The sequence below is a fragment of the Canis lupus genome, chromosome 31, assembly GCF_048164855.1.
Source record: "Canis lupus baileyi chromosome 31, mCanLup2.hap1, whole genome shotgun sequence".
Taxonomy (NCBI): Eukaryota; Metazoa; Chordata; class Mammalia; order Carnivora; family Canidae; genus Canis; species Canis lupus.
The window spans coordinates 39,851,049-39,865,326 of record NC_132868.1 but is presented as its reverse complement, the minus strand read 5'-3'; the positions used below and the strand labels follow the sequence as shown (position 1 = coordinate 39,865,326).

The window sequence follows — 14,278 nt, the reverse complement described above, 5'->3', positions numbered from 1 at the left end:
TTCCGATGTGTGCGGTCACGAGAACACCGCTCAAGACTGTGTAGTGATCTTGACCGTCTAGTGGCCCCTGTGCTACTCCTAGTCTGCTGTACACAGCATGTTTTTAGACTTGAAAACTAAGATTTCTGAAAATATTTGAGGACTAAATTTGAGATTCACTTTATCGAGTTCTTGCAAATGACAAATTATTTTAATGTAAAACAACTTTGGATGTGAGACATAAAACAGCCAAAAAAAACAAAAAAACCCACAAGCCACCAAATATCATGGAGAAATTGCTTCAAAAAAGAGTTTTAATGTTGTTTGAGTGTCATCATTGAAAATGTCATGTTTTTCATCCGCGCTATATTTTGTTAGGTTTACAGTAGGCATTGAGATGAAGCATCATGAATATTGACTGCATTTTGCTTTCATTCATGCATAATGATGATCATGGAGCAAAACATGAGGAAAAAAGTGCAGTAGATTGTGCACTCCGGCTGAAATAGACATTGTATTTTGGGATCATTGGTTAAAGTCTAAATGCAGAGTTAGAGTCTTGATTTATGAAGAGAAATGAGAAATGAAGAATGAAAAATAGCATCATCATAAGCAACACAGTCAAAAAGACTGCTTTTTTTAGGGAACAATTTTTTAGAATTACTCTGAACATAGGATTGTTTCATTTTTTCTTAATTACAGTGACTTCAGTTTATTCATATTTTACTTTCACAAGTCTTTCATCCCATCATTAAATTAAACCCTGTTTGTCTCTGGAAAGTATTAAACACTTTAAAGTAGAGATTTGTGCATTTCGACTAACATTTGCAATCAGGCAGGCAGTGAGTTTCCTTCATGATTATGCCTCTCTTTGAAAAACAATGTAGTGGCTACAAATTCAAATACTCTCTTTAGGAATTGTAATTTATATAAAATGCTTACCTTGTCTTACCTGGTGAAATGCCAATAAATCTTTCCAATTGCCATTAGCCGCAATGATTGCGGTAATAAATGAATATAGATATCCAGCATCACTTGTACTTACCCATTCACATAAACCAGTATAACATAAATTTATCACATTTTTATGCCTGCTAATTCTACTATTAGATAAAAATCTTGGCTTTTTAAAACCAGAGTTCTGTTTGACATCTAAATATTTTATATTATTACTGAACTTACTAATTTCAAAATATATGATAATATTTAAAGATCACCAAAGCACGTGAATTCTAAAACATAGTAATTTCAGCTAGTATGGTTGAAAATGTAGCATATATTAATGTGGTTTTTTTTTTTTTTTTTGTACTGCCTTTTCATATAAATTTTTTCTGGAAAAATAATTTTCTTTTTCTTTTATTTTTTTCCTTCCTTCCTTCCTTCCTTCCTTCCTTCCTTCCTTCCTTCCTCCCTTCCTTCCTCCCTCCTTCCCTCCCTCCTTCCCTCCCTCCCACTCTTTCTTTCTCTTTCTTTCTTTCTTTCTTTCTTTCTTTCTTTCTTTCTTTCTTTCTTTCTTCTTTCTTTCTTTCTTTCTTTCTTTCTTTCTTTCTTTCTTTCTTTCTTTCTTTCTTTTCTTCTTTCTTCTTTCTTCTTTCTTTCTCTTTCTTTCTTTCTTCTTTATCATTATTATTTTAATTACATGCTCTAAAGTAATTCCTCAATGGACTGAAAGGGCAGATTTTTTCCCTCAAGTTCAGATCTTTCTTCAATATCTCCCTTAGGCATATGTCCCTTTCTTTTCTATTTCCTCTCCTCTTTTCCTTTTTGGTTTAAATTCCTGGGGTTTTGAATTTCACTGAGGTGTTGGAAGATAAAGGTGCTACTTTACGAAATTTCCATAATCTTCATCACCTTTCTCATCATCCTTATCACCTAAAAACAGCATATGATCTTCCTCTTATTTTATTGAGTAAAATCTAAGCTCTCACACATACACTCCTTCTGAATTTTTCTCCGCAACTCAAAGTATATTCATATAGCCTCCTCTGCTTGCCTGACAGGAGGAATGCATTAATGCAATAGTATATTAATGCTAATGCCTTTGACTCTGGTCCAGATTCCAAATGATAATGTCTTTTCTGAGAACTGTTCTATCGCCACCTGCTTTTGGATCTTCAGTCTAACCACTAACTTTTTCTCTTCAGTTTTGTAGGAGAGGAAAAACAATTTTTCTCCCTCCACCCTTCTCGAGTTCTTGGCTAAGGTGCCCTATAATAAAAAACAGATTAACAATAGAAAAAAAAATTACATATGTAATGTATGAGAACCTCACAAAGATATGAGACTCAGATGGCAGGCAGACAATTGAGGCTTATACACCATCCTGAGCTCAAGAAAGGCACAGGGGTCTGGATCTTAAGTGGGGGGAGGTAATTTTGAGGAAGATGAGAAAAGGAAATATTGGGTAAAAGTTGCTCTGCCTTGCAGATGTCTCAGGCCAAAACAAACAAACAAACAAACAAACAAACGATAATCTTTGATGAGAACTCCCTTCCTTGTACAGGCCCCCTTTCTAATGTAAATTTTCTCTACAAAAGGGGAATTTTTACTGTTTTCAGAACTTCTCTTGTGCCTGCAGTTTCTCAAAATAGTTGGTTCAAGAGAATCCTTAATGCCAAAGAGGCATATTTTGGGTTGGCACAATCTGCTACCCTTCGGGTTATAAACACTCAAGCATCTCTTAAGTCTCCCACAAAGAACCAAGATTACCCCAACCTACTGACTCTTCATCCTGCTACCAAGTTTCCTTACAAGGGTAGTCTGTCTACATGAACTTTCCCCATTTCTAATCTTGAACTAACAATCTCTTGTATTCTGGCCTTTTTTTTTTTTTTTTTTTCCTTAAACTCACACTTTCTTTCTAAAACATTTCTCTTTCTGGTCTTTTTCTAGTCGAATGCTACTCATTTTGATACTAATGACCCCATCCCTTTGGAAACTGTTTTATATAGGTCAATATCACTTTGATGATATTCTAGTATTTTTCTTTTCTATTATTTTATATCCATCTCTATCACTATTCTAATTTAGTCTCATTCACTTTTACAGTTTTATTTATAAATATCAGTGTTCAATTTCTGTATGTCGCCTCTATTCTATTCTCTTTCTCTTGGTAATTTCATATATGATAAGAACTGGAGATTTACTTCCTAATCGGATTTCTCTTGGCCTAACTTCTCTCTTGAATTTCAAAACCACCTCTTCAGCTGTTTTGTTGGATATTGCACAAGGATGTCCTGTCTGAATCAAAATTTCAGCTTGTCCAGGACTGCTACCATCATCATACCAGTAACTTTTTCCAGAATGGTGCTCCTTCCTGATCATCTTGATTGTCCTACTTCCCAATTGGCACTGGGAAGAATTCAACATATGCTGAATAAGTTACCCCTTCTCTATCAATGGATTTTGTATTTTACCTGTTACTTAGGTTTAAGGCCATTTTCTTGAAATTCTTCCTTACTTGACCATCAATATAAAGAGGCTTCTGTAAACTCCATCGTTGCAGTGTCTCTCGCTGTCATAAGTCTTCTTTCCTATTGTTTTTGTTCTCAATTGCTTATATGTGAGTCACAAGAAGGTAGGGAAGTTATATTACTTTGTTCACAAATTTAGCCTAAGCATCAAGAAGGTTATATGATATATAGTCAGTACTCAATAAATATATGTTGAATTGAATTGAATCAAGGGTTCTTTGTTCTTTTTGCATGGACAATTATAATAGACTCAGACTCTCTGCACCCACTCATTTCTCTAATTCATCCTACACATCACTAGGAGTCACCAACTACTGCTCCTCACTCTTAGTATAAAAAGTCTCACTTCTCTAAAGTATATGGCCCACTTTATCCTGCCTCAGAGCTATCATTGACCAAATTCCTGGTTATTTCCCAACATCTGTCCAAGCTTTAGATGCACAGAGTACATTTTTCTTTTCCATTTCAAATTCTTCCATCACTGCGAATACTTTACTATCTATGTGTATTGACCCTTCTACATCAAATATCACAATTTCTAGTCCACCATATCACCTTCCTAGGAATTCTTTAATATCTTTTGATTTGTTGAAAGCATGCAGTCTGAACCATTGTGGAGGTATTTCTGAATCTTTTAGTTTGTTCAATGTAGTTTTAGAAGTTTTTACCTAATATCAGAAAATAGCTTTGATAGCTTAAATGAGCTTTCATAATACTTTGGTTCCATGAAAATGGATTGAATACCCACAAGACTATATCTCTGTCTTTGTGATGTGGAAAAGAGTGTGATGAGATCAAGAAGCTAATTTTTAATCAGATTGCAAATTACTATCTTAGTATATTGAGAAGATAATATTCCATAAATGATATTGCCAGACATTGTAGAGGACTGTGTTCTTATGAATAGCACTCCTGGGAAAAATAAATCATTTTTTTGTATCTGTTGCCAATCCATTTATGTTATACTTTGATCAGATTAGTAAGAGTTTATTTCTCATTTTACTCTTTGCATTATACCTAAATATAATATTATTGTAAAACATCACATTTTGACTTTTTTAAATAACTATGATACACCTTGGTCTTGCTCTATGCTCTAGATCTGTTTAGAAAAGGATATATATAAAATGGACACTATGATTTAGAGTCATGCTCGTGTTTACCTCTATTTCATTTCATTCTCACGGAATAGGATTCCTTTGACAATAAGCACAGTATGTTCCTTGAACTCTCCCTATTTCAACTATAATTTGCATGATTTTTGGTATCCCACAAAACAAACCCAAAATAATTTTCTTTTCACATTGAGTTATTTTCACTCATTATAATTGAATAAAGTATCACTTTGAAAATACGCACTCTTTTGCAGAAAGATTGGATTAGAAATGTTATCAGCAGATACTTTGGAAATGGAGCTCATATAACATTAAAAGCCATTACTTGTATTGCCACAGATGCAACAATTTGCATGTTTTAATTCTGATTTGATAGATTAACTACTAAGGTGAGTTGTTTAATGACTCCAAGAAAAAAAAATAAATTAAAATTAAGAAAGACTACAAAAAGAATAAAAGTTTTAATAAATTGGATAATCTTAATAAAATGGGTAGTTTTCTGGCAAAGTATGAATTGCCAAATTTTAATCCAAAATAATTTAAAAGATATAATTAGTACAATATAGGGAAATAGATAATATGCATATTTTTAATTTTATTGATTTATTCATGAGAGACACACAGAGAGAGGCAGAGACACAGGCAGAGGGAGAAGCAGTCTCCCTGTGGGGAGCCTCATGTGAGACTGTGGGACTTGTCCCAGGATCCTGAGATCATGACTTGAGCCAAAGGCAGATGCCCAACCACTGAGCCACCCAGGTGCCCAATAGATAATATTATAAAATAATTATTCCTAGCTTATCACTGGAGTGAGATGGCTTATTAGCCAATTGTTTAAAACTCCAAAAGACCTATAATACTTATATTATATAATGTGTTACATAACATAGCTAAAAGGAGAAAATTAGCTAAGTTGATTTTATAAACTAGAAAACCTTGATAGTTTTGGACTTGACAAAAAACAAAGCTAACTCTAGGTCACTATCATTTAGAAATATATATGTATAAGTTATACATAAAATATTAGCAGGTCAAATTCAGCTCTACATTAAAAAAAAATATCATCTATCATGAACAAGTACAGTTTATTCCAGTAAAGTATAGATGATTCAAGCTTAGGAAATCTATTAACATAATTCATCACTTCAAACTGTCAAGGAAGAGAAGTCTTATGATCATCCCAATTGAGTCCAAAAATATTATTTGCTGAGAATATCTCTAAGAAAACTCAGAAAGAAAAATGCTCACTTAAAATCATAAACAATATCTACTTTGACCAATAGCTCATGTCACACTCAATGTGAAATGTTTAGAAGACTGCCTTTAAAAATCATGAACAAGATAAGGATGGCTTTTGGTTGTCATTTCTAAAGGAAATATAGCTGGGATTCTGGAGTCTTCTAATCTCTTCCAATCAGCAGTTGCTGATATAGTTGCTACTGTCTACCCTAGTTTTTACATGTGAAATATGATAGCCAGGCAGACACCTTTTCTTATATGCTATGGCTTTAGTCATACTATCAGGGAAGATATGTGAATCTAAAGGATCAAACTTAGCCGGTTGTATGGTTTTACACTACTAGTGAGAAGGGAGTTAGTGAAGCAGAAAGCCCCATCAGTCTCAATGTCATGAAACTGTTCAGATTAGATAAGGAAGAGGAGAAAGATATCTTGAGGACAGAGAAAAAAAAGAATTTGAAATGAGTGGCCCCTCCCAATTCATTTGTACTTATTTAACCCATTCGTCAGTCAGTATAGTCTTTGTTTTGCTGTGGTAACACGTTAACTCTGAAATTTTAGATACTTAAATGACACACGTTTCTCATTCATGCTACATGTTTAACAAGAGAATTAATGTGGGGTATTGCTTCAGATAGTTACTCAGGGACCTAGGCTGATGGTGGCTTCAGCATCTTGTATTTATATGATCTGACACACATGGCCTCTTCAGATGGCTTGGCCAGAGAAGATAAGGAATGGAGATTGCTCATGACTTTTCATTGTCTCAGTCTAGAAGTAATTGAAGTTGATTTCAATCACATTTCATTGAGTAGAAAGTCTTATGACCCTTTAGAATAGCAAGTGGGATATTTGTTGAGCACAAAATGTTGTCGACTGCAAGATCAAAACTAATTCTTTTCCAGTGGCCCTCAGACTCCAACCGCTATATGAATGAGATCACTGATCGTGATGGAAAAAAAAGAAAAATGGAGTGGCTGTTAGTTCATTTATTCCTTACTCTAAGTAGCTGTGCCCTCTCAGGTGTTACCAAAAAATTAATTAATTTGAAATGTAATGTAAATGTGAAATATATTCTATTCCGGTACCAAACAAGCCATATGGGATGTCAACATTATCAATAACACTGTCAAAACCACAGGTACTATTTGTAGTCACATAACAAATTGCCTCAAAGTATGTGGCTTAAAACAACACAGATCTTGGGGATTCCTGGGTGGCTCAGCAGTTTAGTTCCTGCCTTCAGCCCAGGACGTGGTGCTGGAGTCCCCAGGATCGAGTCCCACATTGGACTCCCTGCATGGAGCCTGCTTCTCCCTCTGCCTGTATCTCTACCTCTCTCTTTCTCTCTCTCTCATGAATAAATTTTTAAAAATCTCTAACAAACAACACAGATCTCTTATCTTGCTGTTTCCATATGTCAGGAATCCTAGTATGGCTTACCTGGGGCTTGTGGTCAAGATCATCACCCCGTGAGATTTGGATCTCAGCAAGGACTACAGTACTACCTGAAGTTCGAGGTCCTCTGCCAATCTCGCTGGCTGTTGGAAGAATTGCACAGATTAATAGCTGTTAAAAGTTATTACTTTTGTTCTGGGACTGATTGTGTGTTTGAAATTTTGTGGATGATGGTGCTAACATACGCTGACTTTGGAAAACATGAAGTTGGTAATGGAGTCTTGGAGCTGAAGTCATGTATGTTATAGAGGGTGTGGAGGAGTATTCTAGTTGTAGCTGCTAAATGAGAAGTCCAGACTCTACCCAGTGACCCTCTGTGTAGGATTCAGCAGAAGAAAGTTGGGCAGGTGGTGGTCGCTTATGTATAGTTAGGTAATTAAAAAGTATACATTAAGTGATTTCTCTGGCTTGAACATCAAATAGGGTTTGAAGCTTTAAATTTTATGGACCGAAGTGTCAGACAACTGTATATTGTTTTATCTGAATTGAAATTATACTACTTTTTTTTTTTGGCGGGGGTGGCGGGGAAGATGGTGTAGAGGGAAAGCACTAACTCTTTGGAGCCAGACTGCATGGCTTATAATTCCCTCAATTAATGGATAAATTCACTAGAGGTAGCTACTTAACCTATGTGTTTTCTAATCTATAAAATGAGAATGGTACTAGCATCTACTAAATAGGGTTATATGAGGATCAAATGGATTAATGTCTGTCAAAATACTCAGCATAGTTCCTGACACATGGTAATTAATCAATGTTAGCTTTAAATAGGGTGCTAGTGTAGTCAGACAATAGAGCCAGTAATATTTTGAGAACTGGGAAGAGTCTAAGGGTGACTACTGGACTTAGTATCTAAGATGGGATAAGGTCACTTGAAATATTTCTCTGGCTTCTGAGTAATATCGAGCAGCATTTAAAAATGACTTTGAGGCTGGAAGAAAAAACTGGAAATCATTCACATAAAGATGCAGGCCATTTTCAGGAATAATCCTTAAAAGACAAAAACATCCAGGAAAAGGCTATAGACTCACAAATACATTGGTTTAACTCAGGGAAGAAAATGTGATTGGGAATGTGGGTTATAAGATTTAATATCTAAGGGTAATTGAAGCATCCCCACCCATACCTAGTGCCGGTTTAATCCTCAGGAAGAGTAACTTAGATGAGACACAAATACGAAATGGAACCATCAATCACGTTATCTCAGGCCAATGGCTTGGGGCTTGATTTTCTGTGGGAGAAATACTCATATCACAAGTAAAAGTGAATCTACATTGAATACTTTCTGGAGCAAGTTGGGTAAGAAACAAACAGATAAATCTTTCAAATCTAGAAACAAATTAAATGGATTCATTTGATCGTTTTCTTGCATCCTTCTTTGGGCACTCTCTTAAATCTTTCTTACCCCGGGCTCTTTGATTTCTTTCACTAGCATTTGTGACACGTGGTAGGGTAGGGCTTGGGAGAACACGAGAAGCCATGCAATAGCCTGGATGTGTCCAGAGGAAGGAGGAGCGAGGGCCACACTTGCCTATTGTTACTCTAAGCCTGGGACATAGGGCTCATACCTGGTCCATTTGTCTTCATCAGAGAAGACCTGATGAGAACTCGGATCCATGCACCAGTTGGAAGTGAAGGGTTATATGTAGCTTGGGGACTAACATGTACACAACAAATGTGGGGTGAGTTAATGATTTGTGGTTTTAGGTCTGTTCGGTCCTGATATCTTTCTTTGACCTTACAAATACTCACCATTTTCGGGTATTCGCATTGTTCTCAAATTTCTCCTCTGCGTGTAGAAGTAACACAATGTGGCCCCTCAAGATCCATTTCTGAATCTCTCCAGTACAGAGGTCGGAAAGTGAATATCTAAGGCAGGGGGGCCGTGTAACCGAGTGATGTGTAGGTGAAAGTCCCCAGGAGGGCTTCCTTTCATAACAGAAAGCAAACTGTCACTGGGAAAAACTCCTTCGCTCCTTGCCTTTCAGTCCTTTCCTTGGGGGGAGGACAGAAGTAGCCCCACGAGGGATGGGCTGCTTTGAATGGCCACGTCAGAGGCAACACGCCTGGAGAAGCAGGAAGAATGATGCACAGCTGCCAGGCTGAACTGCCCCCTTCCCAACTCCTTTCGATGAGCTTTTAGTTGAAGTAGTACAGACGTAGAAAAGTGCAGAAATCATGGGTACGGCACATATCTGTGTGGCCACTAATTGAATCAAGAAAGAGAAAATCATTAGCATCAGAGAAATCCCTGCCACGCAATGTACCGGTCACTAACCCTCTCCCCAAAAGGCCATCACCATTTTGACATCTATCATCATGGAGTAGTTTTTCCTGTTTTGAGACTTTACATAAATGGAATCGCACAGTATATAGTCTCTTTTTGAAAAATTAAATAGCAATGTGACTAGTACTTTTCTAGTACTAAATAAATGGGAATATATTTTTGAAGGAATAAACCCAAATGATAAAAGTAAGATATATGTTATGTGGTGATGATTACCATGGAGAGGAACTGCAGGGAGATAGAGTATGTTGCCAGGGGGGCCAGGGAAGATTATAATTTCAAATTTTCAAATCAAGTGGTCAAGAAAGATGACAGTAAGAGGGCAGCAAAGGCTTGGGGGCAGGCAGCGAGACCTAACCTGGGTGTTTGTCAGACTCCTCTATCAGAAATCACGTTCTCATGTACACTTAAAAAAAAAAAAAAGATTTTATGTATTTATTTGAGAGAGAGATGGGGGGGGCAGGGGGCGAAGGGGCATAGGGAGAGGGAGAAACAGAATCCCCGTTAAGCAGAGAGCTCAATGTAGTCCATCCCAGGACCTTGAGGTCATGACCTGAGCCAAAGGCAGATGCTTAACTGACTGAGCCATCAGGTGCCCCTTCATGGACACTTAATAACACATGATAACACCAGATTCTCCATAGGTTGTGGGAATAGACTAGTTGCCCCTTCTTGCGGAGAGCTTCTTCGCCTGTCGCTTGGACTTTCATTTTTCACGACCAACTGATAGAATTCCCTTAATTAAAAAAAAATTAAAAAAAAATTTAAAAAAATTAAAAAAAAAAATTCCCTTAATTAGCACAAAGTGGAGAAAAAACAAACAACCCAGCCCTGAATAGGTCAAAAAGCACAGCATGAAAAGGAAGGACACATTGGGTCATCAACAAAGGGAACAGGAAGCACGTGACATGCAGCCCTTTGCCTTCTCTCCTTACTTAAAGATGACCCCGTGCTATGGGTCGTTGAGTGTTTCTTTTGCAACCATGAGTGGAGGGTATACCCAGTGGATGATGTGTTCCCTTCCCTGCTTCCTAAGATGCCTCTACTGCAGCCCGGCCCCAGCTGTACCTCCAGTCCACATCTATTTCAAGTCTTCGTCTACAGCACTGTCAGAGGGTCCTGGATGTGACCCAGCTCTCTGCCAAAACGCCTTCTCCTAGAAAAGAGCTTATGTGATTTTTAAGGCCCTGGAGGTTGGTCTGTGCCTGCTCCTCAGGTGACCCTGTCCCATTCTGCCGCAAGCCCACCGTATTCTAGTGAGACTCATTACTCTGTTGCCTTCCTGCATGGTCTTCAGTGTTCTTCAATGCCCCCTCTTCTTTGCAACCCCCCCCCCCAATGGAGGGAATGGCTGTGCCTGGCACCCTGGCAGCTTTGCACACGTCTACGTAAGTTATGTGGGCAAAGGCTTGAGTCACACTCAGCTGACGCTTGGAAGAACACCTCGTGACCCCTCCAGGATGTGAGGACCAGGAGGCTTGTGAGGAGACGCTGTGAAGCTGCCTCTCACTCACCCCTCTGTCACAATCCCTGAGAGGCCTTTACGTTTCTCATCGCCTTCCAAGTTCTGGCGAGGGGGGATGCTTCCAGTCCTGTCTCTTTCAGACCAGAGCTGCAGACCATGCCACCAGTTAGCCGCAGTCTGGAATGGACTCCTCCACAAGGGGGTATCCCACAACTCCTACTGCAGTCAACAGCATCTTTTGCTTTCCTGTCAACCTTTCTTGGTGTATAGCACAGAATCAGGGAGCTGGCACTTTCAGCTCTTCTTCCTTTCACTGTCAATGCAAGTAAGAAGCTCTCTGGATCTCCTTATATCCTCACGGATTGGGTCTCTTGGCTCTGTTGGTGTTTTGTGCTGAACCCATAGTTCCCATGATTCCTTCAAATCTCAACTCAGTCTTCTCATTGTGAAGACTGTCCTGTCCAACAGGCTGCCTTAAATACCCTTCTCTCCCCACTCTTATTATATTCTGTACACACCTGGATTATAAATAGATTATAGGTATCAATTCGGACATAATCTATTGATACCTGCCCTGTGTAATATCATAGCCACTAGCCAGACGTGACTAATGAGCACTCTAAATGAATGTAAAATACATACTGGAGTACAAATATTTAGTGTGAATATAAGTATAAAATTTTTATTTATACTTTAATGATACTGGTTACATATCAAAATATTTTGGATCTATTGAACATATTATTAAAATTAATTTTGCCAATTTTTTTTCTTTTTTTAAGTAGAAGTTTATTTTCTAGAGCAGTTTTATGTTTACAAAAAAATTTCCCAGAAAATACATAGAGTGTGTTGTACCTTCGCCTCTCTCAGTTTTCCCCATTATAATATCTTGCATTAGTTTGGTACATTTATGAGTAATGAACCAAAATTGATACATTATTATTAACTAAAGTCCTTAGTTTACATTAGGGGTCACTCTTTGTGTTGGATATTCTAAGAGTTTTACAAACGACTGGTGTCATGCGTCCATCATTACAGTATCATGCAGAGAAGTTTATCTGCCTTAAAAATCCCCTGTGTTGGACCTAATATTTATCCCTCTCTTCTAACCCCTAGAAACCACTGATCTTTTTACTCCTTAGTTTTGGCTTTTCAGGATGTTCTATAGTTGGAATCGTACAGTCTGTAGCCTCCTCAGACCAGCTCCTTTCACTTAGCAATATGCGTTGAAGTTTCTTCTGTGTCTTTTATGGTTTAATAGATCATTACTTTCTAACTTCATCCCATCGTGATTGGAGAAGATATTTTGTGTGATATATTATCTTTTAAAAATCTATTGACTTAATTTATGGCCTAACATATGATCTTTCTGGAAAATGCCCCATGTGCACTTGAGAAGAAGGTATATGCTCTTGTTGCGTAGAGTGTTCCATATGTTGGTTAGATCCAGTTAGTTTCTTATATTGTTTTAAGTCCTCTATTTCTTTATTTTCTGTCTGGTTGTTCTAACCATTTTTGAGAGTGTGGGATTGAAGTTTCCAACTATTTTTGTAGACTTGTCTATTTTTTCTTTCAGTTCTACTAGTTTTTACTTCATATATTTGATGGTATATCATATTTATGATTGCTATCTTCTGGCTTCCTTGAACCTTTTACTTTTAAAAATATATAACATTATTTAATATATAATGTCCTTCTTTGTCGCTTGGAATCGTTTTTGATTTAAAGGCTATTTTGCCTGATATTAGCATAGCCACCTCTGCTCTCTTTTGGTTACTATTTGTGCAGAGTATCTTTTTTTATCCTTTAATTTTCAATCTATTTGTGTTTTTAGATCTAAAGTGAATCTCTTGTAGACAGCTTATAGTTGGATAGTGTGTTTTTATCCATTCTACTAATCTCTGTCTTTTCCATTTAACTCAGAGCAGAAAACATGATTGGAAGTTTTCCAATCCTGTCACTTTAGTCCTCAGGAAGAGGAACTGAGATATGAGACAAATATCGTATTAAATCTTCCAATTCATGACCATGCGACATCTTTCCATTTGTTTGTGTCTTGCTTAATTTCTTATGTCAGTTTCTGTAGTTTTCAGTGCATAAGTCTTTCACTTCCGTAGTTAAGCTTATTCTCTAGTATTTTATTCCTTCGTGTTATTGGAAATGGGATTGTTTTCCTAATTTCCATTTCAGATAGTTCATCATTAGCATAATAGAAATGCAATTGATTTTGTATCTTGAAACATTACTCAATTTATTTTTTAGTTCTAACATTTTTATTTATTTAATTTATTTTTTAAAAAGATTTTATTTATTTATTCATGAGAGACACGGAGAGAGAGGCAGAGACACAGGCAGAGGGAAAAGCAGGCTCCACACAGGGAGCCTGATGTGGGACTTGATCCCAGGTCTCCAGGATCACGCCTTGGACTGAAAGCAGGTGCCAAACTGCTGGACCACCCAGGCTAACATTTTTAATTAGAGTCTTTAGGATTTCCTCGATAGAAGATCATGTCAACTTCAAAGATAATTTTACTTCTTCCTTTCTGATTTTAAAGCGTTTTATTTGTTTTTCTTGCTTAATGCTCTGGCTAAAGCTTCCAATACTATGGTGCATAAAAGTGTGAGGAGTATCCTTGCCTTGTTCCTGATCTTAGAGGAAAAGCTTTTACTTGCTAACTGGGTTTTACATATATGGCCTTTATTATATTGGGATACTTTCCTTCAATTCTTAGTCTTTTGAGAGTTTTTGTCATTACTGAGTGTTGAATTTTGACTCTTTTTCTGGATCTGTGGAGATGATTATGCAATTTTTATCCATTATTCTGTTAATGTGATATATTAGATTAACTGATTTGCATATGTTGAACCATTCTCGCATCCCAGGCCTAAATCCCACTTTGTCATCACGTGTGATTCATTTTACATACTGTTGAAATCAATTTGTTAAGTCTTGCTGAGGATTTTTGCATGTATATTAATCAAGGATATTGGCCAGTAGTTTTCTTTTCTTGTAGTGTCCCTACCTGGCTTTGCTATTAGGGTAATTCTGGCTTCATAAAATACGAGTTTGAAAATGTTCCCTCCTCTTCAACTTCTGGAAAAGTTTGACAAGGATTGGCATTAATTTGTTAAGTGTTTGGTAGAATTAACCAGTGTGGCCATCAGGTCCTGGATTGGTTTTTGTTGAGATGTTTATGATTACTGATTCAATTTCCATACTGGTTATAGATCTATTTAGACTTTTTATTCCTTCATGATTCAA

General features: G+C 37.0%; 1 long non-coding RNA gene across 2 annotated transcripts in view; it reads right to left on the bottom strand.

The window, feature by feature from the left end:
* Positions 1 to 243: 243 nt before the first annotated feature.
* LOC140622322 (uncharacterized) overlaps positions 244 to 14,278 on the bottom strand; it is a 24,270-nt gene continuing 10,235 nt past the window's right edge. The window contains exons 3-6 of one of the 2 annotated variants that reach the window (XR_012022085.1): positions 9,017 to 9,470; positions 8,391 to 8,495; positions 7,250 to 7,347; positions 244 to 479 (exon numbers count right to left, since the gene is read on the bottom strand). This is a non-coding gene — a long non-coding RNA (uncharacterized lncRNA). The remainder of the gene's footprint in view (positions 480 to 7,249; positions 7,348 to 8,390; positions 8,496 to 9,016; positions 9,471 to 14,278) is intronic. The other variant, XR_012022084.1, reaches the window with a different exon arrangement.